The 23,095-nt window shown below is 39.5% G+C and overlaps 1 protein-coding gene across 4 annotated transcripts in view; it reads left to right on the top strand.

Moving 5' to 3' along the window:
- Positions 1-23,095, top strand: part of gabrb4 (gamma-aminobutyric acid type A receptor subunit beta4) — a 198,404-nt gene that overhangs the window by 102,078 nt on the left and 73,231 nt on the right. The window contains exons 5-7 of one of the 4 annotated variants that reach the window (XM_042430554.1): positions 6,429-12,114; positions 12,217-12,243; positions 13,519-13,635. The exons of the other annotated variants lie outside the window; for them this stretch is intronic. The gene's annotated coding sequence lies outside the window, so the exon portion shown is untranslated. The remainder of the gene's footprint in view (positions 1-6,428; positions 12,115-12,216; positions 12,244-13,518; positions 13,636-23,095) is intronic. 4 annotated transcript variants of the gene reach the window in all.

Below are 23,095 nucleotides of genomic sequence, written 5' to 3'. Positions count from 1 at the left end.
AGCCTGCTACTGCTAAATGTTGCATCTGCAGTATAAAGTGAAAATGATAGTCCTGGTAATGTTCTGGATGCCAGTGCTGTCAAGCTACGGTAGCCAGTGGCAAACCAAATAAACGCTTTACATTTATGAGTAATAAATTAACAACTTTTGCAGCCAAACCCTCTGAGATTTCATTTATCATATCAGCTCAGACGAGGCCCGAACCTTTAGGTGACTTTAGTGAAACTGTAGCAGTTAGTCTTAAATTACTTTAGCGGGGTGGATGATTAAAGAATTAAAGGATATGTTTTACTGTTTTTCAAGCCACACAGTATGTTAATTTTGTTTGCTATCATTTATAATACCCCATAGGACAACTTTGCCAATAGCTTAATTTTTTGAGAAACTGAGCATTCTGCTGCAGCTTCTCACAGGGCTTGAACACAGTTCAGTGGGGCAACTGTTTTGAGCTTCAAATACATGAACCTGCCTTCTGAAAACAAAACATAGTTAAATCAGTACAGCACATGTCCATATTTTTTTACCATTTAGTTCACCACCTACTGCATGGCTTTTCTGGAAGGGGAATTCCTCTTCATGAAGTCCAGCCCAAGGTGTCTTGCATCTTGTCCCTAATTAAGTTTCCATGGGAGGGTTTCCCCTTTGTTCTCACTGATGGTCTAAGGTTGGGCGTGCCATTTTCATTTATCATTTTCATTTATTGTTTCATTGTCAAGCCCTTTGAGAGTGTAATTCTAATTAGAGGTTGTAATAAACTTGATTTGCTGTGAGCTCCTGTGGGCGAGCAGAGTAAGAGGTGCCGAGCAGTTCTGCCAAGGAGCCTGTGAAGCTGGAATAGAGTCAGAGTTTGAGCGCCTGACTGCAGGTCCTGACTGTTTATTTTAGGGTGAAAATTATCCATGCTCCCCAAAGCTAAAGGCTGCCTATATCATTAATGCCACCTGCTGTCTAAACTGTATCTTTAATCTCTTTCCTTCTTTGTTTTTACTTGTAATCCACTCCTAGTACCTGCAAATGTGACCAGCTGAAAGCATGAGATTTGTTTCACTTTTTTTCAGTTCCCATACCTCCAAAATGTGTGGCTGAGCAGGAGTGGTAAAATGAATCAAGCACAATGTGCCATTTCCACGCTTTCTACAGTTACCAAGTGCCTTACAGTTAGCTTCCTTTCATTAATTCCTTAAGCCGGCATAATCATGTCCTGCAGCTAATAATTATAAACTCCGGCAAAACTGACACTGAGATATGTGTATGTCTCGGCTGCTTTTGTTAATTAGTCCCAGCTTGTGGAAAAAGATGTGTCGGCTTTTTGAGCCATGTTACACCAAAAACTGTATGCCAAAAAGGGTGAAAGTTTATTTAAAAATGGACTTGACAAATACTGAATCATGTATATGTGAGAAAGATGTATATGCTAGATTCTTAGATAATTCCACATTTCTGTATCATGTGAGATCATTTTATAATAAAAATGCCCAGTTGCATTTGCAATTTGTTTACTAGTTGATGTCCTCTCATCCATATCAGCATTTAACAGACAAATCCTACCATTGCTGCATCACTGAATCTGTCGTTTGTAGCACATTTCAGGTCCAAACACTGTAATCCCTGTCGTCCCATTGTTCCAGAAGCAGACTTGAGACTCAGAGGTTGTCGGTACACAATCCAGCTTAGTTTGGATGTGAATGTGAAATTCTTATCGCTCTATGACAATTACTTCTGGGGGGGGGTCACTCTGAGCGAGATGCTTGAGCCTCGAGAGGTACTGCTGGCCAAAAGGTTGCACTGGGGAGTTTGAAGGTGTGAACACATGTATCTGAATGTCATGTTTGTAAGCAATCTCATTGTTACATCCAACCTTTCGCTTTTTTTGTTTTCTCTTGCTTTCTTCTATTCTCTGCGCCTAATGAATGTAACCTTTTTAGACATTTCGTATTCCTGAAAAAGAGTCTCTTGGCTGCTGTTTTTCCTACATTCATTATCGCATATTGAAAATTCAACCAAGGGGCTCACGCTCTCAGTTGTTGTGTGTGTGGCCAGGTCTGAGCCACAGGTGCGAGGGTTGTCAGGGCTGATAAATAAATGTGAGATGATTGAAGACTTGATGCTTTTTCTTTCATGAAGACGGAGTCACGTGTTAGATACTTGGAGACATGCTGCATGCATGGTACTGTCAGATGAGATCAATCACTGCTTAACTACCCAATGTGGAGCCCCCTTGTGGTACCTTTAAGTAGCTACTTAAATTGCTTAAAGGGGACCTACTGTGCTCATTTCAAGCTCTATATTTTTATTTTTGGCCTCCACTAGAGTAGCATTGAAGGATTTACAGTTCAAAACACTTTATCTTGTACTGGCCCTTTATGCAGCCCCTCAGTTCAGCCTCTGTCTCTTACCAGGCAGTCTTAGCACCTGTCTCTTTAAGGCCCCCCTCCCAATGAGCCCTCTCTGTTCTGATTGGCCAGCTTTCTGTAAGCCTGCTGAGGGGCAGCCATATCAGACTCGTGTTAAGTTACCACCGATGCAAACCCAACATTTCCTGCCTTACTGCTTCATATTAAAAGTTTTTAAATGACTAATTAATTGGAGACTTTTATTTTGAAGAATTTACAGGAAATGAAACATGTTCCTCACCAAATTAACAGAGCTTTGTTTGTGGTGTTAAAAACCGCTTGATATAACAACATATGGAGATATTTGGAGCTCTCTGTTCAGCAGATCAGTTAGAAATAATACAGGGAGGAATAGTACAAGCAGAAACAGCCACAGTGATGATGATGTTTGATGAAGAGCTGCAGACGATCACCACACCTTCAACAGGTAAACTACTTTCTACTTAATTTGCCCTGCCGTGTAATGGAAAAAACACTGACAGCTTGCTAGCTTGACACGAGTCATGGCTTGGTGTGTCTACCCCCAAAACAATGGAAAAACACCATAATTTTAGCGGAGCAGAGCAGTGAACTTCAGTGCTGTGCATGGAACAGATGACCATACTAAGAAATATGTCATGAGCCGACGTCAGCTTGGGCTGAAAATAGAAAAAAACTTTAGAAATCAAGCATCTGAAGCTGGTCTTTTTTGCTCACACTAATTACTTCCACGTATGTTTACCTCATTATTTGACATTTTGGCCACATTCAATATGAACATCCGACATTGTAACATTATATATATGACTGAAAATAAGGAAAAGCATAATAGGTCCCCTAATGATAATGATTATAATCAACTTCATCACTATGCATAAAACAATGTTGCGTAAATTACATATTAAACGTGACAAAATGTGTGTATTTGCAGACAAAGCTTTTCACAAGTTCAGGCAGGAAACACAAGTTATGCATGCCACATCAGCTTGCCATTAGCTGATTTTTATTAATGCTAATTACTTTCAGCGTTTAATGCCAGGCAGTTCATCGAAGCTGTCAGCTCTTCATTTAAGCTGTCAGCTTGTCCTCCATTCAGGTTCTGCCACACTGCACAGTGTGACTTTACCACCCCAGCCTCTTCCTGTTCTCGTTCCCGAGTAATCAAATACTCTTGCAGTGGTATGTTTCTGTAGGCACTTTCCCCTCGTGATGACATGCAGCACACTTCTCAGCTATATGTGTTTGCAGGGCTCTGCTCTATGCACCACTGGGGCAATTTGATCTTGAGCTGTTTGGATTCTGACAGGGAGAACTGTGTGAGTGCAGAATCTGTGTTGCCAAACTTTTTTTTTTACAATATTAGTTTTCACTTCATGACAGGAATGCTTCTGGCTGAAATGTGCACAGTTACCACAGAGCCAAACTCTGCCTTTAAATGTCTGTATATTGCTTCAGTGGGAGTGTATAAGGAAAATGCTGTGATCATCACACAAAAATCAAGCAACACAAATCATTGTCAAGCTCATAATTAATCACCAAATGTTTTGGGATTCAGCACATAAACACTACTTGTCACGATTCCAGAAAAGCAGCTTGATGCTAATTGCTTTTGAAAAATACTGTTGCTTGTTAACAAGTTCCCATCCATCCATCAGCCTGTCTACTTTCTGTAAATGCTTATCCTTATACACAAATTAAAAAGGTGGTTTGTCAGTGTGAGAGCCACTACTGTTAAAGGACGGGTTCACAATTTTTCGAGTGTGTCTTAAAACAACAGTCAGTTGCCCAAATGAACATTGAAATAGGTTTTTCTTGCCACAATCATCCCTCCTGTTCATACTGGCCATTAGAAGATCCCTTCATAATGCACTTACAACGTAAGTGATGGGAGCCAAAATGCACAGAAGGATGCACAGAATCCTTCTGTGCAAAAATGTCTTTAAAAGTTTAACTGAAACTAATATGAAGCTTCAGTTGTCCAAATGAGTCAAATCAAGTAGACATCTGTCAACATTACAGTCTTTTTACTGCCAAAGTCCCTCTTTTTGTTACTACCACCGCAGCTCAACAGGGAAACATTCTCCAAGGAAATACAAAAAGAGAATTTGATGCTAAAAATACTGTTACTGTGGCAGATACTTGACATGACTAACTAAGACTGCTTAAGCTGAAGATAAAACATGTGGACACACTGTGGGTTTAGGCCCCCATCATTTACATTGAAAACACCTTTAAAGGGGATCTTTTCAAAGCCACTATGAACAGGAGGAACGATTACAGCGAGGAAATTGTCTTTCAGTGTTCATATGGGCATCTGACTGTTGTTTTAAGACAGAATAGTTACTAGGTAAAAACCTATATGGCTGGACCATTTATGGTCAATGCAAAATTGTGGCCAATGTGTTACAGGGATAGTCAGTGGTAGTGTCTATAATGTGAATTCCTGGATATTAAATGTTCATCTGCCATTTTCTGTAGTGGTCCCAGTGATATATTGTTAAAGTGTACTGAAGTAACGTATCACATGACATGGTTAAGCTAAGTTTGAGTCAAAAAGGGTTATAAATGCAATTGTAAGAACAATACAATACAAAACAATACAGTCCATCAGCGGTGTGACTTTATATCTGTGCTGTGACGTCGAACACACAAACACCATAAACACACCTGTCACATGTCTAGCACCGTGCTGTTAAATGGGAAATACTGCAGCTAGCAGCTACATTTTATTTTACACTATACACAGCACAGCACGACTATCCTAACAATGCTAGCCATGCAATCTAGCTGCTCGCTGCAGGCTGGTAAAATTTATCTATCGTGTGTCTTTGTATCCGTGGGTTGGTGTGTCAGTGTCGGAGCCTCCATGTGAGATGCTTTGGTCTGTGTTTTTAAAAGTTATCTCAGGACTGTGCTGCGCTCGGAGCTCTGTTGTAGACACCCCCTGAGGATGTAATTGAAACTCATTTTGAAAGAGCAACAGCCAATGCGGAGACTTTAATACTGGGCTGGCCGGCCGGCCAATGGTGTAACTTCATCACTCAGTGAGTCAGTGATGGACAGACATTTGGGGTTATACGGCTGGTCTGTGGCCAGTCCAGCCGAAAATTGTGAACCTATCCTTTAAGGTGAGGGATAGGTCGTGATCATAGTTGAGATTATGTACAGAATGCCATCGTGGTTAAAGGAAGCCAAAGTTGATCATGACTCCCACTTGGTTTCATGCTGCACAAATGTAATGCCCATAAAGACACAGCAGCAATCTGAATTCAGGCCATTTAGTTCAAAATAATCCCAGATGGGCATTCTAGACACAAGATGTGTAGCTGCTCAGAGGACAAGAGGTGCTCATGGCAAAACACGTCACTTTACAGCAACACTTCTCAATCCTGCTCCCTGGCACTCGGGGGTACTGCTGGTTTTCTATCCTATCACCTTGTTAATTGTGGCTTATTACATTTTCCTGAGTATTCCAATCCTTAATCAGTCCTTGATTAGATGGCTGAAATGGAGGCCAACAACATATTTAAACTGAAACCCTCCATAGTCCTCCCCAGATGTGTATATATACATCACAGTGGGCCCCATGAGACGAGGTGAGCACTGCTCGTCCCAGAAGTGTGTGCCTGTTTGGCTGTCGAGCGCAGAACAGAAGTTTACATTTGTTCTCAAAAATAGCTCTCTGGAGATTTCTGGAGATTCAGTCACCCTGGGTATTTAAGCTTCTGAAGCTAAATAGAATAATAATGACACAATGAATAATGCACATTTAATGTTAATATTAGAGGAGAGAAATTCAGCGAAAGCACGATTCTGTTAGAATGCAATGGTGATAGTAAAACAATGATGAATACTATTGACTGTGCTCATAAAATTCGTATAATGTTGGAAGAAGAGCTACATTATGAATTCCTCTTTTTAATCCAAGAGAGAATTATAGTGTAAGACACGTTCCTCACTGTCTTACAATGTGATAGACTGGCTGGTTGATGGAAAGAATGTTTTAAATTCATGCTTGTTTATTTTCTAATTTGTGTGTTTGTCTTTATCACACAGATCCAAGCAGACAGTCAGGAAAGATTAGGAGGATGATATTCAGCAAATGAATATCAGAATGTCACATTTGCAAGGTACACACATTAGACCAGCTACATAACATATGGTTTACCTAAAGTGTACAAGCTGTTGACAGATTTTCATTAAGGACACACACTTGTCTGATATGTCTCCTCAGAGAATGTCAAAAAAATTTTGTCCTCTTTCACAATGATAGCACACAGGCTGAATGTAGGTTTTCATGTAGCTTTCATATAAGTGTATTGTGATATTGAGCATGTTTAATTCATCTCTTTCTTTAACACAAGGTTTTATCAAGTAAAAAAAAGAAAGTTCACATAATATCCGTTTCTTAGATGTACATCTTCAGACACGCCCTGTTGGTTTGAGCCACATGTAGCATCACTGAGAAAGAACCTGCCTGTCAGCCAGCTCTATAGGCTTCAAAGAGTTTGCAGTTGTGATGTGGATTTTATGAAGCAGAAACTATGCTTTCAAGATTTTTTTGGGTGGAGAATACCCAAAAGAATTACTTCTGCCAGGGAACATTTCCCGCAGCAGTCGTACAGACATAACAACCTTAGATCCTTCAATTAAATTGTGAGCGGAAATTACCCTTCAATTTGCACAAATTAATTTGTTATTGAACAAGCTAAACATGTATAAACTGTATGAAGTGCAGTTTTATTTGCACAAAATGACATAACATCCTTACTTGTGCCTGTGTTCATGATTCCTTCTGTCCAGTCAAATATTCTATTGGTGAGTCTTATAGTAGGCTACTGTAAGTAAAGGTCTTATAAAAGGAAAATCACTTTGTAAAAGATCTTGCTGTAAATCCCCTGTTGTTGCCAAGGTTTCTCATGTTAGCTAGGGATATTTGATGAATTCAGAAAGTAAAGAGGGAAAGAAGCTTATCTGGAAAGAGGGAGAGACACAGCAATACTTGCGATACATCCTTAGAGGATGCAAAGTTAGTCTTTCTGTAGATACAGTTGGCACTGGCAGCATAACCATTTGCTGCAGTGCGTGGAAGTAGTAATTCAAAGTAAACCAAGAGAAATTAATTATTGATGTGTTATGAGAGACAACCATACATCATTATGGCATTTAGGTGGAAAGAAAATAAGAAAGAATTATTGAGTAGGCACAAGTTAGGTCAGCCTGGGTACACATGGGAAGGGGAAATGCAAGCACACAAATACCAACTTGCTTTCTTGCCAAAGAAAACAAACACCAGCATATAAGACCTGACCTCCTGCAAAAGCCCATCACTCAGCTTTCTGTTTACTTTGGAGAGCTCACTGTGCCATAGGAAGATGCTGTAAATGCTTTAGATCAGGCATATGGAAGCAAAAAGCATAAACACGGTGGAAACACAGTGCATGCAGCCAAGGCTGAACAGTGAACAGTTTATAGCTTGGAAAAAAACGTGGCCGGGGCTTTCATCAACAGCCAAAGGCATCTTCAGAGGCAGATAGAAAAACAGAGTAGCAAGTGGCTGTGGTGGAAGAGAAACGACTTTGCTGTATCTGGGACCCGAAGTCTGAAAATTCATCTCAAGGGATAGGTGGCTTACAGTAATTCATGATATGATGACAGGTTGTGGTTAATAAAATGCATTTACTCAAAGTCTTAGCCAGCGATTTTAATCTGATTCACTCCACGCTTGTTTGTGGGCGTGTCTGAAAGCTGATTTTGTTTTTTATACACATAAATCACCACTGGATCATGGATTCCTAAGAAATTAAAAAAAGATTGATTGTATCCCATTTTCTGACAATGAATAAAATCTGTCAGATGACTGGAATTGATCAACATGGAGGCTGACAAGAAGGGTCATGACCTTTACAATCACAGGAGAAGGTATGGTAATGAAAGTCTTTGAAGCAGTTATCTTGTCAGCTCTGCATGATCAATGAACCAATGTGGCCTTGTGTCTACAATCACCGTAAGTCCTCAGTAGCCTTCTGAATGTGTCAGACCTGTCATGGTGAACTGTGCAGTAATCAACATAGGAGTTTGAGTTGTGACATTTGAATCAGGGCTTTAAGTCACACAAAGCACATCAGCACATCCTAAAGGTCTGTGTAACACTGGCCACGATTTCCAGCCGCTGAGTCTTTTTTTTTTTCCCAGCACACACACAAGAACAAAAACAAGTACTGGTTTGATATATGGACGTGTATGTCACAGAGGTATGCATAGGTTTGACAGAAGCAAATGTGTCCATGTGCAGTCAAGACAGTAGCAAGGCGTCCAGTGATATCAACAAAAGCAACTCTGTGGTAGGTCTTAGTCATTCTGTGGTTTGTATCAGAACAGAAAGCATACCCATACATGAAAAGAGTGCTTGTCACTCAAAATAATTTTCTTACAATACACCCCGGTGTGTTCAGCACCTGTGACTGTGTCTTTTTTAATATTCTTTTCCTCTCATGTATATATTACACATCTCAATATAATTCAGTCCAGCCTCAAAAGTACAACCTCATAGAGATGAATCACTGTTACACTGTGTCAATTACCAGTAGGGCTGAAACTAACTCATTATTATGTTCATTATTGATTGATTTATAGATTACATTTTTGATCATGTAGTCTATGAAATGTGGAAATTGGTGCAAAAGGCCCATTACAGTTTCCCAAAGTCTAATGTGACATCTACAGTTGCTTGATTGATTCATAAAATCCTCACATTTAAAATGCTGTAAACAGTGGTTATTTGGCATTTTTGCTTGATAAACAAATTATTTCTTGCAGCACTATTGCACCAAATTACATAAAATTGTACAGGTGAACCTAATAAACTGGCAACTGCACATTAATATTGCCTTAAACGTCTCCAAAGCATCAGATTTTCAGCTGTACTTGTGTTAAAAGGTCTGCTGCAAAGAAAAGCCTCACACGGTTGCTTGAATTTTACAGATTGTGTTTGTGTCTGTTTTGAGTTCTTCTTCTAGTTTAGTAGATGTTTTAATTTCTCTGATTACATTACTAAACAGCATGGAGATATTCTGTTTACTGAGCTTGTAGTTGATATTACTCTCTGGATCCAACAAAGCACACTGGAGCCATTATTCCTCTTTATAGGCTCCCACAAGGGACAATTACGAGAAAACAGTGTCAGGTTTTCACAGTTGATGCTGTACACATGGCCCGGCATTTAAGGACTCTCTGTCCTCTGAATTTTGATAAATGAATATTTTGATAATGAGGTGACTGTGCCATCACACTGCAGGACACTATTTTGAATAACACATTTCAAATTGGACAAAATAACCCTGTTTGCTCTGTGCCCAGTGGGAGAAGAGTACTGTAGCAAGCTAGTTTGCTATAAATTTAATCCCCTACCACTGGGGCTATGGAGCTGTAATGTCAAGGTGAGAAATGCAGACTTGAACCTGGAAGACATCCGCTACTAATGATCAAATTTTCTCGGAAAATATGTGTGGAGGAGGGGGATGAGTCACAGTCTACCCTAGAGGTATCACAGTGGGGAATTATCCCTGTGGCATGCAGTCAAGACTGGTCTTATTAACCCCACACTGGAAACAGTATTATTTGGTGGACAAGAAAGTGAAATGGGAGGATGGCTGATTCTCACCAATAACATCTTCCTGGCACTGTAGAGGTGCCTCATTTTTGGCAACTGTAGTATCACGGCAAGAGTTTTTCTGCTTCAGATAAAGTAGAAAATGATTTTGAGATAACTGCTCTATCTAGTTTGTTACTGATACCTCTTACTATTGGCCACTTTTGGGCAACAGCTCAACTATGCTGTTAGTCCAAACGCCATTTAAGTGTAGTGTAAGTGTAGTGTAGGTTCACAAAATAAAAATCAGTTACCATAGTTTTACCTGCAAAACTAGTAACATTTCCATCAGCCTCAGCTGCACTCTCAGTTTAGCTAAGAGGATTAACATTATATCTCCGAAAACATCAGCATGTTAGCATTGTCATTGTGAGCATGTTAGCATGCTGACTCATGTTAGTACAGCCTTATAGAGCTGCTGGCTGTAGACTCTTATGGCATTTTCAAACCTGTGTTGTTTAGTCCAGTTGAATCTGACACTGGTTCATTTGCATAGATCTGAACATAGCAATCGTGCTCGGTTGCAGACCAAAATGATCACACCAAGACCCTCTAAAAACGAATTGTGGAGCGGTTTATTTGTGTGGAGAATGTGATCCAATTTCAATTTGACCCCAGTACAGGACGTACTCTGAAAGTTTGAGCTAAACAGCTCCCATAGCCAGGTCTGCTTTGCATACTGGTGTTGCTAGCACAGTGAATTGAGGTCTGATCATGACTACCACCAAAGTTCATTGCCTTGATTGATATTTGGGCAGATTGGACCTTCTGCAGAACCATCTTCCTGTGTTTATGTTCCTGAACCAAGGTCAAAATGCAACAAGCTTACCAATTTATCCAGAGATTCAGATCAGAGCAAATAAACAATAGGTTTTTCATTGTCCTTGGTCTTGGTTTTTAAAATTTGCCTTCTGCGCTGTCTACCTGTCCAAGTGATCCCATCATTGGTGCTTCTATATCCTGATGCCACAGTTATAGCAAAATTGGTAAAGTGATAATTACTTTACTTTGGAGCTGGTTATCAGGCTAACAGTAGCATTCCACAAGTTGAGAATGATACACCTTATTATTGAACACTGTATTGTTGTTTTTCTCTATCATAGTCAACCATAGAATGGCCCCACTAGTCTGCTCCTTAAAGTCTATACATGTATGCAGAATTCCACACAAGCAAGCAGTTATACAAACAAGGACAAAGTCTTGCGACTTTGGTGTGACCGTGACATAAGTGTCCATAATAAATTCACTCTCTCACTCCTATAGTATATTCTCTACATAATCTTTCTCATGCTCTGAATAAAACTGACGTGTTGCAGTGTATTTCATTTGTCAACATAAGTGCACTAACCTTGTCAGTGGTACTTCCACAGCAGTGCGGATGGTGGAACAGAATAAAGAATCTGAGAGCTTGTCAGGGATCTCAGACAGACAGCAGCATGGTGAGTGTGGTGAGATATAAATTGTAATGGCGTGTGTGGATTGGTAACTGTGCTTATCCCCATTGGCTGAGAGATGAGAGCATTGTGCTAAAACAGTAGGCGAGTGTTATACTGTTTTCACTATTTTATTTTAAAGGTATTTTTGGACCTTACTTAGACAGGATGGATTGAGAGAGAAAGGAGGTCGACATGCAACAATGGTCCCAGGCTGGATTCGACCCAGGGATGCCACTTTTATGGTCCATGCTTTAGTGAGCTAAGCTACCAGGACACCCGTTCCAATCTCTTATGTTTTAATGATCACGTGAAGAGGGTGGTTTGGTCTTTCTCCAGTGTTTCTCTTTCTACTTTATTATCCTTTGCTGACCTTAAAGCTATAACTGCTTTCATCTCTTCTTGTCTAGATTACTTCAACTCCCTCTACACTGCGCTCAGCCAGAATTCACTCCACCTTCTGTAATTAGCGCAACATGCAGCCAATGTGCTTTTAACCAACCGAGAAAGTTAAGATCATATCATGCCCATGAAAGCCTCCCTGCACTAGTTTCCAGGATGTTTCAGAAAATACTTTTCAGACCCTTTAATTCCTTATGAGCCAGTGTGCAGCCTCAGATCTACTGAGTGGAGACTCCAGACTGCTTCAAAGTCCAAGGTACAGTAGCTAAAGCAGTTTTGAGCTTTAATTCTTTCTTTCAGAGTGACTTTTACAAAATGTAATGTTATTGTTTTATCTTGTATTCTGTGTCTACTTTAGGTCCATGGATTAAGATCATCTCCACAGGTAATATCAGTCCCTCTTATCTATGATAATTACCAACAGATGGTTCACTGACCAATAAATGAGTGAATGAATTACATTAATACAACTATTTTCTCCACTCGGTTTACAATTTTCTTCATGTTACACAGAATGTTTATATCAAACATATCTGCAAAATGTTCACTGCCAACATTTTTCAATTATTTACTCCGAAAGCTGATGGAAACTAAAGTTTGATTTCAGTATTATAGTTGAAGATTATGGAAATAATTTTCGGCCGAAGTAGGAAAGACAGTAATTAATAAAACTGTGAGTGCTGATTATTAGCGTGACAGGATGCCATAAAGAATACTTGTATAAGAACAGTATTTATAGGAGACAGGGTGTGAACTCTCCAAACTATGATGTTTACTTCTCGACTTCTACCTGCCAATAAGCACTGTGAAGTTGTTGAGTTATTGGCTTGCTCACCACGGTCTGGTGTTTTCCCAGGAAGAGTGAGCACAGCTTGATAAGGCAGGAAGAGACTGCTCCAAATCAGATTCTGACACCACACTTTGTATCTGCAAAGTGTGTTTTCATTTGAAAAAAAAGCCTCCCATAGTTTACATCAAGACTGGATTAGGCCCAGCTGTGCATGCATGACTCTCCCAGCAGCATTACCGAGGCACCTGCCAAATGTTTTATCACAGCTGATTGTGAGAATACATGTTGGGCATTTCTTTTTATCTAACTGGAACAACCCCTCAGCTTGCCAACGGTTGTACTCAGGAGAGGAGCTTGTTTTTGCTGAAAATAAACAGTGATGCTGTGAAGAATCTCCATCAGATACATTCAGTCAAAAACCTATAGCACAGATGAATATTAATAATAATCAGTTAGGGATGTAATTCAGTTACCACAAGTGTGATGACAAGAAAATACAGAGGAAAGTGCGAGAACATGCTGCTCAAAACAGCACATTTTTATGTAAAAGTTGTAATTTTTATATTCAGCATTAAGTACTTAAAGAATGAGTTTTAAGGGTTCATGTAAGTTCCAGATTTGACTATGTTTAAAGATTTGCAGGTCTGTAGATGTAAGAGACAGGAAAATAATATTATTTTTGTGACTTAATGGCATTTTACTTGGTTACGCAATTACTCTAGCACCCCCTAATCATATGATGAGCTGTAATGTTGGGGATTAGCCTTGGCCTATTTTTCCTTCTCACACTACTGTACAGAAGCTCCTCCACTTCTTCATATGTATCCCTTTTCCTTCCTCATCCTGTTCCCTTTTTGCTCTTTATTACAGCACCACAGCCCTGAATGATCTTGCAGAAGCCCAACACACATGATAATTTAATCGTGTGCCGGTGCAGCTGTAATACTAAGCTGTAATGGGAAGCACTGCAAAGCGGCAAAGCTGAAGGTATATATATATATATATACTATGTTCACATTACCCTATGTCTATTTGCTTTTAACGCAGTATATCATGGAGAGGTGAGTTTTTCTTTTACTGACTGTAAAGCTCTCACTCATCTTAGTACTGCATCTACTCAGGCTGATTGGCCTGTCAGGGACTTTTTCATTGGTACAACATTCTGGGTCTGTTGCCTTGCTATTTGTGCTCTTTTAGCTCCAGAGCACTTGGTGAAATCACTGCCTAAAATGGCCACAGTAATTATTTTTTTGCTATCAGTGCATAACATCCAAAATGAATTAGGGAAACAACTTTTGTGTAGTCTGCTCCCTCTTTTTTTTTGGACAGCTGATGTGACAGCAGCTTGTTCTGTCTTTCTCCCATTTTTGTACACAGAACTATGATGGATATTGGATGTGCTTGTTAGCAAATAGGTTGGACTTTTAAACTTGTTTCAATGATTGACATACATTCAGATATATACTGCAGGTGGCTAGCTCGTATATAGTGCACCCTGATTTGAGTGAGCACAGTTAAGGTAAGACTTAGTGATAAATTGTGTGCTCAATTTGTTTTTACAGCTGAAAAAAATAGTTTAAAAGATCTGAGAATTAATAAACAAAAGATTTGATAATTAATTGTTTCAGTCATTTTTCAAGCAAAAATGCCAAACTGGTTTCAGCTTCTCTAGTTTGAGGATTTGCTGCTTTTCTCTGTTCTGTCATCAACAGAATATCAACAGAATATCTTTGGGTTTTGAACTGTTGGTCAGACAACACAAGACGACCCCTAGGAATGTTTTCTAATATGCCGCCTCTATCACCAGTAATTGTAAAAAATAATGTTTTATGATGTGACAATGCTGTGGTTAAGGTCTGGTTAGGTTTAGGCACAATAACCACTTGGTTAGGGTTAGAGAAAAATCATGGTTCGGGTTAAATGATCATTTGAAACATGTTGTGGGTTAAAGTTACTTCCTTAAAGTTACACAACCTTTGTCATCATGGCAACCGTAAACATCAAAACAATTGTTGTTATGTTATTTAAAAATTTGTCCTGGATCATGGTTGGAAATATGACTCTTGCGGTTGGAAACAGGAAGCCAACAGTGGTCTCCTGCAACTAAGTTCACTTTTTGCCATCTATCTATGTAGCCATCCACCCAACTCACCTCCTCCTAATATGAAATGTTGTCACTTCCCCGGGTCATAATTACTATGGCCTAGATGGTGTCTGCCACTCAAACGTAACTATAGGTCATTTTTGCCAGCTGAATTTTTGACCTATACTGTCGTTTTTCTTGTGACAGTAGCAGTTCTATTTGATTTGCTTGCTAACCACTTGCATGAGTGAACATCCATTCCCTGCTACACATCATATACTGACATACATCACATCTACTTGGAGATAAATACATTTTCACAATGTAAAAAGGAGACAAAACTAGGAACACACTTTTGGCATTGAAATCAATAGGTATAAATATGGTCGCGGAGATCTTGGCGATGGATGGCTGTATACAGTTGCCTTCCTGCGACAATACAACAGTGTACACTTGGAAATGGTGTGTCCATTTCATATCACAAAGAACTTTCATGGTGGAGGAAACTAAACTTCATATTGCTCATATCTATAACACATTATCTGTTTCAGAGTTTCTTGCTCATGATGTGGCTTCTCCAGATCACCCTCAGCTGTGGCAATAACTGCAGCTAACATTACATTGGCCACATTTATAACTGTCTGCTGTGCTGTGACAGTAAATATCAGTGTCACATAAGACTGTCCTAAAATGTATCGTATTTATTTTATGATCAGCACGATGTGAGGAATGCTTTAAAGTAACTTATGTTGCACAGGATTTGCAATATTAGCTGGTTGCATATGCAGACGGACTCCCTGGCATGACCTCACCATAGATATGTCATGCATGTCATGTACATAGACAATATGGAGCCTTTTCTTCTGTCGAGACAAAGGGCAAAATAGAAGAGTCCTTAACGTTAACAGCCAACGTCTTACAAGAAACACTGGACAGACGGACTATCTGTTGGATTTGAATGCAAAGTGACCTTGGCCATGTCTGGAATGGTGATACAGGAGGAGAGAACTGACAGTGAATGTAAATCACGTACCCCTTTAGCTGATTAGAGTGCCATATGCAGTCTAACAGGACAAAATATAGACGACCAATCCGAGTCCGGGGGTGCAAAAAGTGCCACAAATAATGCATCTGTCTACCAAGAACAGGTCTCAAGAGAGAATGACAGGTTTATGTACTGATTTTAATTGGTGTGTGTCCTTCATAAAGAAAGTAAGCGCAAAGTGCACACCGAATGACTTGCCATCATAACCAATATGACAAACTGAGGTTGCAGCTGGGAATACCAAATGGTGAAAAAGGAAAGGACAGGCTTTTATCAGACGTGCTGCAGGAATAAGGGGAAGCAAATGAGGACAGCAGAGGAGCCTGCAGAAGTGTTTGGATGGGTGTACTGTACTGTATGTGTGTGTAGCTTGTACCCATCTCTAAAAACTTTCTCATACATAAAGGCCTCAGGGAAATTATAGTGATGAGAGAAGCTACAAGGTGGCTTTTTGCAGTGTAATCTGGGGTAGATGTGTGAATAGTTACATTCTCTGAGATGAGAGGGGCTCTCTTGAATCTGGCTGTATTGAGGCAGATATTTAGTCGAGCGCTTCACCATGAAATGTAATTCTCAGAGTGGTAATGAGGCAGCTTTTTTTTTTTGCATTCATGATCAATTGTGGAGACAGTGAGCTAGACACCATCAATATATGTAATACTGCTGCTGCTGCTGCTGCTGCTGCTGTTTGTGTATTCACCTAAAAGAACCACAGTTCAAAGTTCAATTTCTTTAACCATGACCCAGGAGCTCCCTGCAAAATGAAAAATAGTGTAAAACAGTGAACTCATATTTATTTGCCCTGAAGCCAGCTCAGTGAAGTCATGAATCATAGTCACCATTCAAATCAGAGGTTTCATTGTCTCCTCTGTTGTATCTCCAGTCAGAGCACACGTATGTTTCTGGAGTAAAAAAATATCTTACAGAAAGAAAATTCAGGGAAATAACATTATCTGTTATCTCAGTGTCTATTTGTCTTTCGCAAAATGTCTGTACTTTTACATCTGTGGCATTATGATGGCATCACACATCATGGAGTTTGATTCAGGTTTATCAAATATGCTTGAAGCTGAAGAGTTCATGACCATTTAGTATTAGAACCTTAGACAAATTGTGCAACAAATATAAAACTTAACTCAATGTTTTTTCTTTACTCTGTCAGTTTTGATGCTGCTTTTTGCATAGGACAGAAATCTAGGATCCAAGTTTTTTCTTTGGCGGTAAAAAACCTTGACCCAAACCATCTTTTTATTTTTTTAATTTAATTTAAATTGTGGTGATATACAGAGTTTTGTAGAGACCATCAGAATAAGCAGTTTTAATGGGAGCTGTGTGGGGGGGGGGGGTGAGATAATAACAGGGGCCATGTGAGGGCCAACACAAGTCCTTCAAGGAGGAGTGCATCCGTATGAAGCAAAGAGTAATAATTATCAGAGGAGCTGTGCCCATAATGACGCAGAAAAGTATAAAAATTCTCATGTTGGTCGCCTGTCTGCCGGCTGTCAATTCCCCCAGACCATCATCGAGGAGGAAGGACTACAGGACTGAGACACCATCCAGAGGATCAGAGTGGTATTACAAGGATGGAGCAAAAACACGAGTGGAATTACTTTCCCCCTCATTCATCTGCAAGAAGGCTTCCTGAATCATAGCAGTGGTCACCAGATGGTGCTGCAAAGGCAGGTTTGATCCATGTGTTGCTCAACCAGTCATGAGGATGAAGGAATGAGGAAGTGGAGGGGCACTTGCATCAAGATAATCATCATAACTCTGGTGTCTGGCATGCAGACAAGTGACCGATGGCGGCTGTAAATCCAGCACAAGAGAAAACAGGCCATTATATATGCTGTGGAGGAGAGTGAGGCTTTGCACTTTAGAAATTAGAGAGGTCATAGGGGACAATGCTCCTTACTTCTTATTAGAAAAGCCATATCATCACCACGGAGAATTCTTACTACACTCGTCAGTTTGAGCATCAAATGAATGGAAATGATGAGTGGCAGTGGTGGGTGGATTGTGGGGAATCTGTGGTTGAAAGTCCTACTTTTTTTTATTTGGGCCTCTAAAATGTTACTAAAGACAATTAACAAGATAGTGAGCAACAAAAAGAAGAAAAAATAATCACAGTGTTACAGTATTTCTGGGTTTTTTTGTTTATTTTTTTAGGCAATTCCAGAGATTGTTTTAATGCCACAATATAAAAAAAATCATTCAAAACTAATTAATTAAATTAATAAAAACAAAATGAGTAAAAAGTAAAACTGCTCTTTCCGAAGTATGAATGGTCTTTCTGGTGTTAAATTATCAATATGTTAACTGAAAAGCAGCACCTTAACGGTGGTGGTCCAGTTTAGCTTCCTCACACTGTTGGAAAGCAGCTGTACGTGTAAATACTGTCTGTAAAGTATCAATTCAGCAGGTCAATAAATATAGTGGATTAAAAAGGCAAAATTTTCTTCTGAAATGTAAAGACGAAAAAGTATCAAACCAAATAGTACGCACTACAAGTTGCAGTGGCCAATACGCAAATACACACACACACACACACACACACACAAAACGACATGCATACGTCATTCCCCGCACATAAACTGGTATCTGAATGTGCGCACCTCACGCATTATTCAGACCAGGCGTACACATGTTTTTCTAAAGCGATCTGAGGGTGATGTGATGAGGTGGAGATGAAATATGAGGTGAGAGATGGAATCATTTAGTGAAACATTGTATAGTTTGATAACCAGCTGCACTGATTGTGTGACTTTTTGCGTTTACACAGAGATTTGTAAAATGCCAGTCAAAGACACATTTACAAACGTAATGTTGATTAATAATTTTGTGTGATTCATTTTATCATTCATTTAATTTACATTTTATTTTGCTGTTATATATATATATATATATATATATATATATATATATATATATATATATATATATATATATATATATATATATATATATATATATATATATATATATATATATAAAATTTACTTTATCCTTAGTTGTGTCACACCTTGTAAAGTCGGTTTAGATATGAGAGCTACAAAATAATCATTGATTACATTTCTGAGCTATCATTGCCGACGATTGTTTACAGATTCATGTGATGAATTAATGACAATAACTGTAGAAAGAGCCGCAGAGCCGTGCGTAATGACAGCTGTTCTACTGTTGGACAACCTCGCCGGTGCAATACAATCTGAAACTGCACTTCTTTCCCGTTTGTTACATTAACAGGTGTACAGACTGGTGGAGCAGACGGCGTATTGGTATGAAAACAGCTGGTTAAGGGCGTGTCTTCACCCGTTTATGGATAATTATGGGAGTGGAAATGAGGCTCGTGCACGTGTGCCCAGTTCCACAATAACTGAGATTGATAAAACACAACCATGCGTACGCACGGGTTTATAAATCTGATGAAAAGCATGCGTATGCATATTTCTGGCTTTGTGCGTACACACAATTTTGGTCATGAATCTCCACAGAGTTTTATGCATCTGGCCCCTGAGGTAGGCTCTGGGATGGGCGGTGGGCAGGGAAACGGGAGCAGCAGATGGGGTGTCCCATTAGCGGTTGTCCTGTTAGCTAGGGCCAGCTGCCACTCTCTGGGTCTCTCTCTGGGCCCGTCCTCTCCCCTGAGTCAACAGAATAAACCTTTTTTTTCATTTTATGTTTGCTGTTTTGATGGCTTACGCATGACATTTGCACACATGAAACAGCATATAAGGAGCAGACAAGGTTTACAGTAGGAGTCCAAGTTGTTTTTCCGTTTGAACCCACTATGCACATAAACACAGTATTTGAAACTGTCTGCTCACATCTAACTTTTACACTGACAGTACATTATCTGTCAAAGTATTACCAACTAGTGTTTTTATATTTGCTGATCTAATTTCCTAATTTCAGCACTAATATCAGGCCAGTGTGAGGAGCAGCTAGATCACATCATATCTAACAACGTGAAGGGCTCAGAGGCAAAAAACAAACAAAAAAAAAAAAACATTAAATGAAAGAAAATATGCTTGTTTAACTTATGGCTTACTGAAAAATCTTATCTAAAAAAGTATCACATATTTAACATAGCAGTTGTAATCAGAAAATATTCCTCAGATCAGAGTTGAAATGTAGATTTTGTTGACATGATGATGCGGATGATTATTGTTGTTGTTATTATAATAATAATAATTAGTAGTAGTAGTAGTTGTAGTATTTGTAATACTAATAAACAATATTTCAATAATCCTTCTTCGGATATTAATAGATAATACATATATGTATTAGTCATAATCAGGAAATATTCTTCAGATGAGAATCAAAATGTAGATTTGATGATGATTATTATTGCTATTATTAATAATTGTGGTAGTGAGTGTTGGAGTTGTAGAAAAATTAGACAATAAATAATTACACAATAAATGATACATAATACAATAAGGTGTCTTTGGATAATAATAGATAATAAAAATATTTCTTGTCACACAATATACACACTATATGCATGATGATACAACAACTACTATTGATGATAATAATAGTAAATATAATAATAAATTAATAATAGTAATAATTATTGTCAATGATAATAATTTATAATGAGGAACAAGAGGAGGAAGAGGGAAATACAGAGGAAGAAGAAAATTAATGTATAAGCAATGTATGTGTTCGTTGTGGCTGGTAAAGATAAAGCCAGCCGCCTCTCACATTCTTCTTCTGTTGCTTTAATAATGCCAACTGGTAATGATGGGATTTCCTTGCCCAGACACGCGGGGCTACATCTGTCACTCACTCTGCTCCACCATTTGACGGAGAAGCATGGTTGCATGGTTGCCTCACACCATTTCATTCACCAGTCACACACACACACACACACTCACTCGCACGCACACACACACACACACATGCACTTACATACACATGTCCCAATTTTTCCACAACCTTTCTTCTTCACTCATCTTGTCTTTTTTTTTTTTTTTTTTTTTTTTTAAATAGCTCTTTGTTCTCTGCCCATGTCTATTTTTATCCCAGCATTCACAGGAGGAGTCAGAGAAATGACGAGGCTTGGGAGACTTTGCTCATCTCCATGGCAACTATATTGCAAGCCTTCCTTGTCTAACATAGTCTTTTTTTTCTTGTTATATACCTTTGTTGCTTTTATCTTATTATCAGATTTGTTCAGGCCCATATTTTATGATATTTCCTCTCCAGATGCTATATGAACGTCTTTTTTTCCCATGCACGATTCCTCCCCTGGATCCTCATCTCTCCACGCCGTCCACCCCTCACCAGCCCCCTCCCCCCAGGAGCGGATTGAGCTGTCTTTTCCTCTCTGAACCAATGGGCGTGCTGTTGTAGAGTAATTCTCTACTAACCCACGCCTCACTCATGAGACACAGTTTGGATGCTGTTCGTTTTTCTACCACTGTGAGGCCTACTTTCATGAGACCAAAAATCTCTGTGGGCTTTGTTCGGTTCAAGGGGGTTTCCCCATTTTTTCCCCCTTTACTGGATCCTGCTGAGAAATGCAAATTTACTGGCATCTTCCCCAGTCAATAACTGCAGTATGGCACCCTCTTTTGAAACACATGCTGTACTACTGGCTTTGTGTATGATTTGATTAATAGAAGACATTTATCACTCTTAAGTTCATTGTGCTTTTGCCCTGCTTATGCACTATATGTATCTGGAAATATAATGAGTTAAATAAAATGCATATCATGTATGCATTTTGATAGCAGTTGATGTAGTATTTTTTCAATATTTGCAATTAGGACCCTATTTTCTGCTGCAAAAATCATGTTGAATTGTTTAGTCAAATATATTCATCGTGTCACTGTGTGCACTTAATTAAGCAGTGCAAACAAACCAGCATCCGCATTATTCCATCTAGGATTTCCCAGCTATTAGTCATCTCTTCATCAAAATATTTTCTGCCATTATAACTCGCTTTCTGTTTGAGAAACAGGACATGCATTCAGTTCCACTTGCGGGATTCCTTCTGGTCACGTGGCCTGGCAGCACAAACATATGCTGTCAATGGAAGCAGAGGCGTTAGGTGCACAAAAACACACACATAGAGGGAGGAGTACAGACAGTCATAGGAGCTATAATGGTAGCAACATGAAGGGGGTGGGGGCTTCTGAGGAGGCGCTCCAATGAAATATAAGCAAGAGACAGAAATATACCACTGAGGCGAACAGCCGACTGATGTACACCCTCATATTTAATACAGCCTGCACACCATTAAAGAGTAAAAGAATATGCTAGCACCCAAACTAACAATGCCAGGTGAGATAATTAAGTTAATTATGTGTTGCCTTTTGTGCCAGTCCACAAGTGCTGACAGATGCCAGTAGCCCTGAGGAACTAAATGCTCACCCATGGTCCACCAGATTTCCCCTAAAAGAAAGCCTTTCACCGGTCCGCCCGTTCCCTATGGCAACAGTCGGCCCCCTGTGTGTCACCTGCCAGCGAGGGAGCAGGTGGACCCAGCAGGGCCAGGTGGAGGCTTCACCTGTCACACTTCCAGAGCTGTCCCACGCATGCCAATACAAACATAAACGGAGGCACAAAATAGTCCAAAGCTGCGATATTTCAAGCAGGTTTCATTATGCAAAACACATGGAGCCCCGCTGCACACCCACCAACACATGTAAACATGCAAGCATTTATAAATAGCCATATTTACATGTGGTTAGAGCACATGCAGACTGCAAGGTATAAGATAGGCTATAGGTGCTGATTTAAAGGAGCTTTTGTCATCATCTCTGTCTCTAAAAATCTCTGACAGCATATGTTGAAGCCAGCCCAGCTGAGTCTGTTTGGATTTCACAGCTAATTTCTTTTGTGAGAACAGTTTTATTGCAGAAGCATACGTATAGTATGTCCTTATGCTCTATTTTTCATCACAACAAGAGCTATTTATTTGTTTTGTATTTTCCTCTCCTCAGGCTTATAGGGTACATGCGTAGTGCATTTACATATGTAATGTGGATCCTTTATTTTGTAACTCTCCACATTCAGCTGAGGAGAAAGTATTAGAGGACACCCTTGATGATCAGACAGAGTGCTCCTCGTGAAGACTAAATAGGAGGACGTGATTGTATGCCAGTATTATGGGTTGTATGAGGGCTGCGTGTGACCCTTGATGTGAAGTGAGTGACAGTCAGGCAATCCACAACAGTATCTAAGGTCACAGCCCCCCACCCTGAAATACAGCGCAATCAATATTGGCAATGAGATGCGGTGTGACGAGTGGTCTATCAATACCCCCGGGCAGAAGGAGGTAGATTCATAAATCAATCCTGTCTTTCAGG

Source organism: Thunnus maccoyii, chromosome 13 (genome assembly GCF_910596095.1).
Source record: "Thunnus maccoyii chromosome 13, fThuMac1.1, whole genome shotgun sequence".
Taxonomy (NCBI): domain Eukaryota; kingdom Metazoa; phylum Chordata; class Actinopteri; order Scombriformes; family Scombridae; genus Thunnus; species Thunnus maccoyii.
The sequence above is the reverse complement of the archived record's forward strand: the minus strand, read 5'-3'. Positions and strand labels throughout refer to the sequence as shown.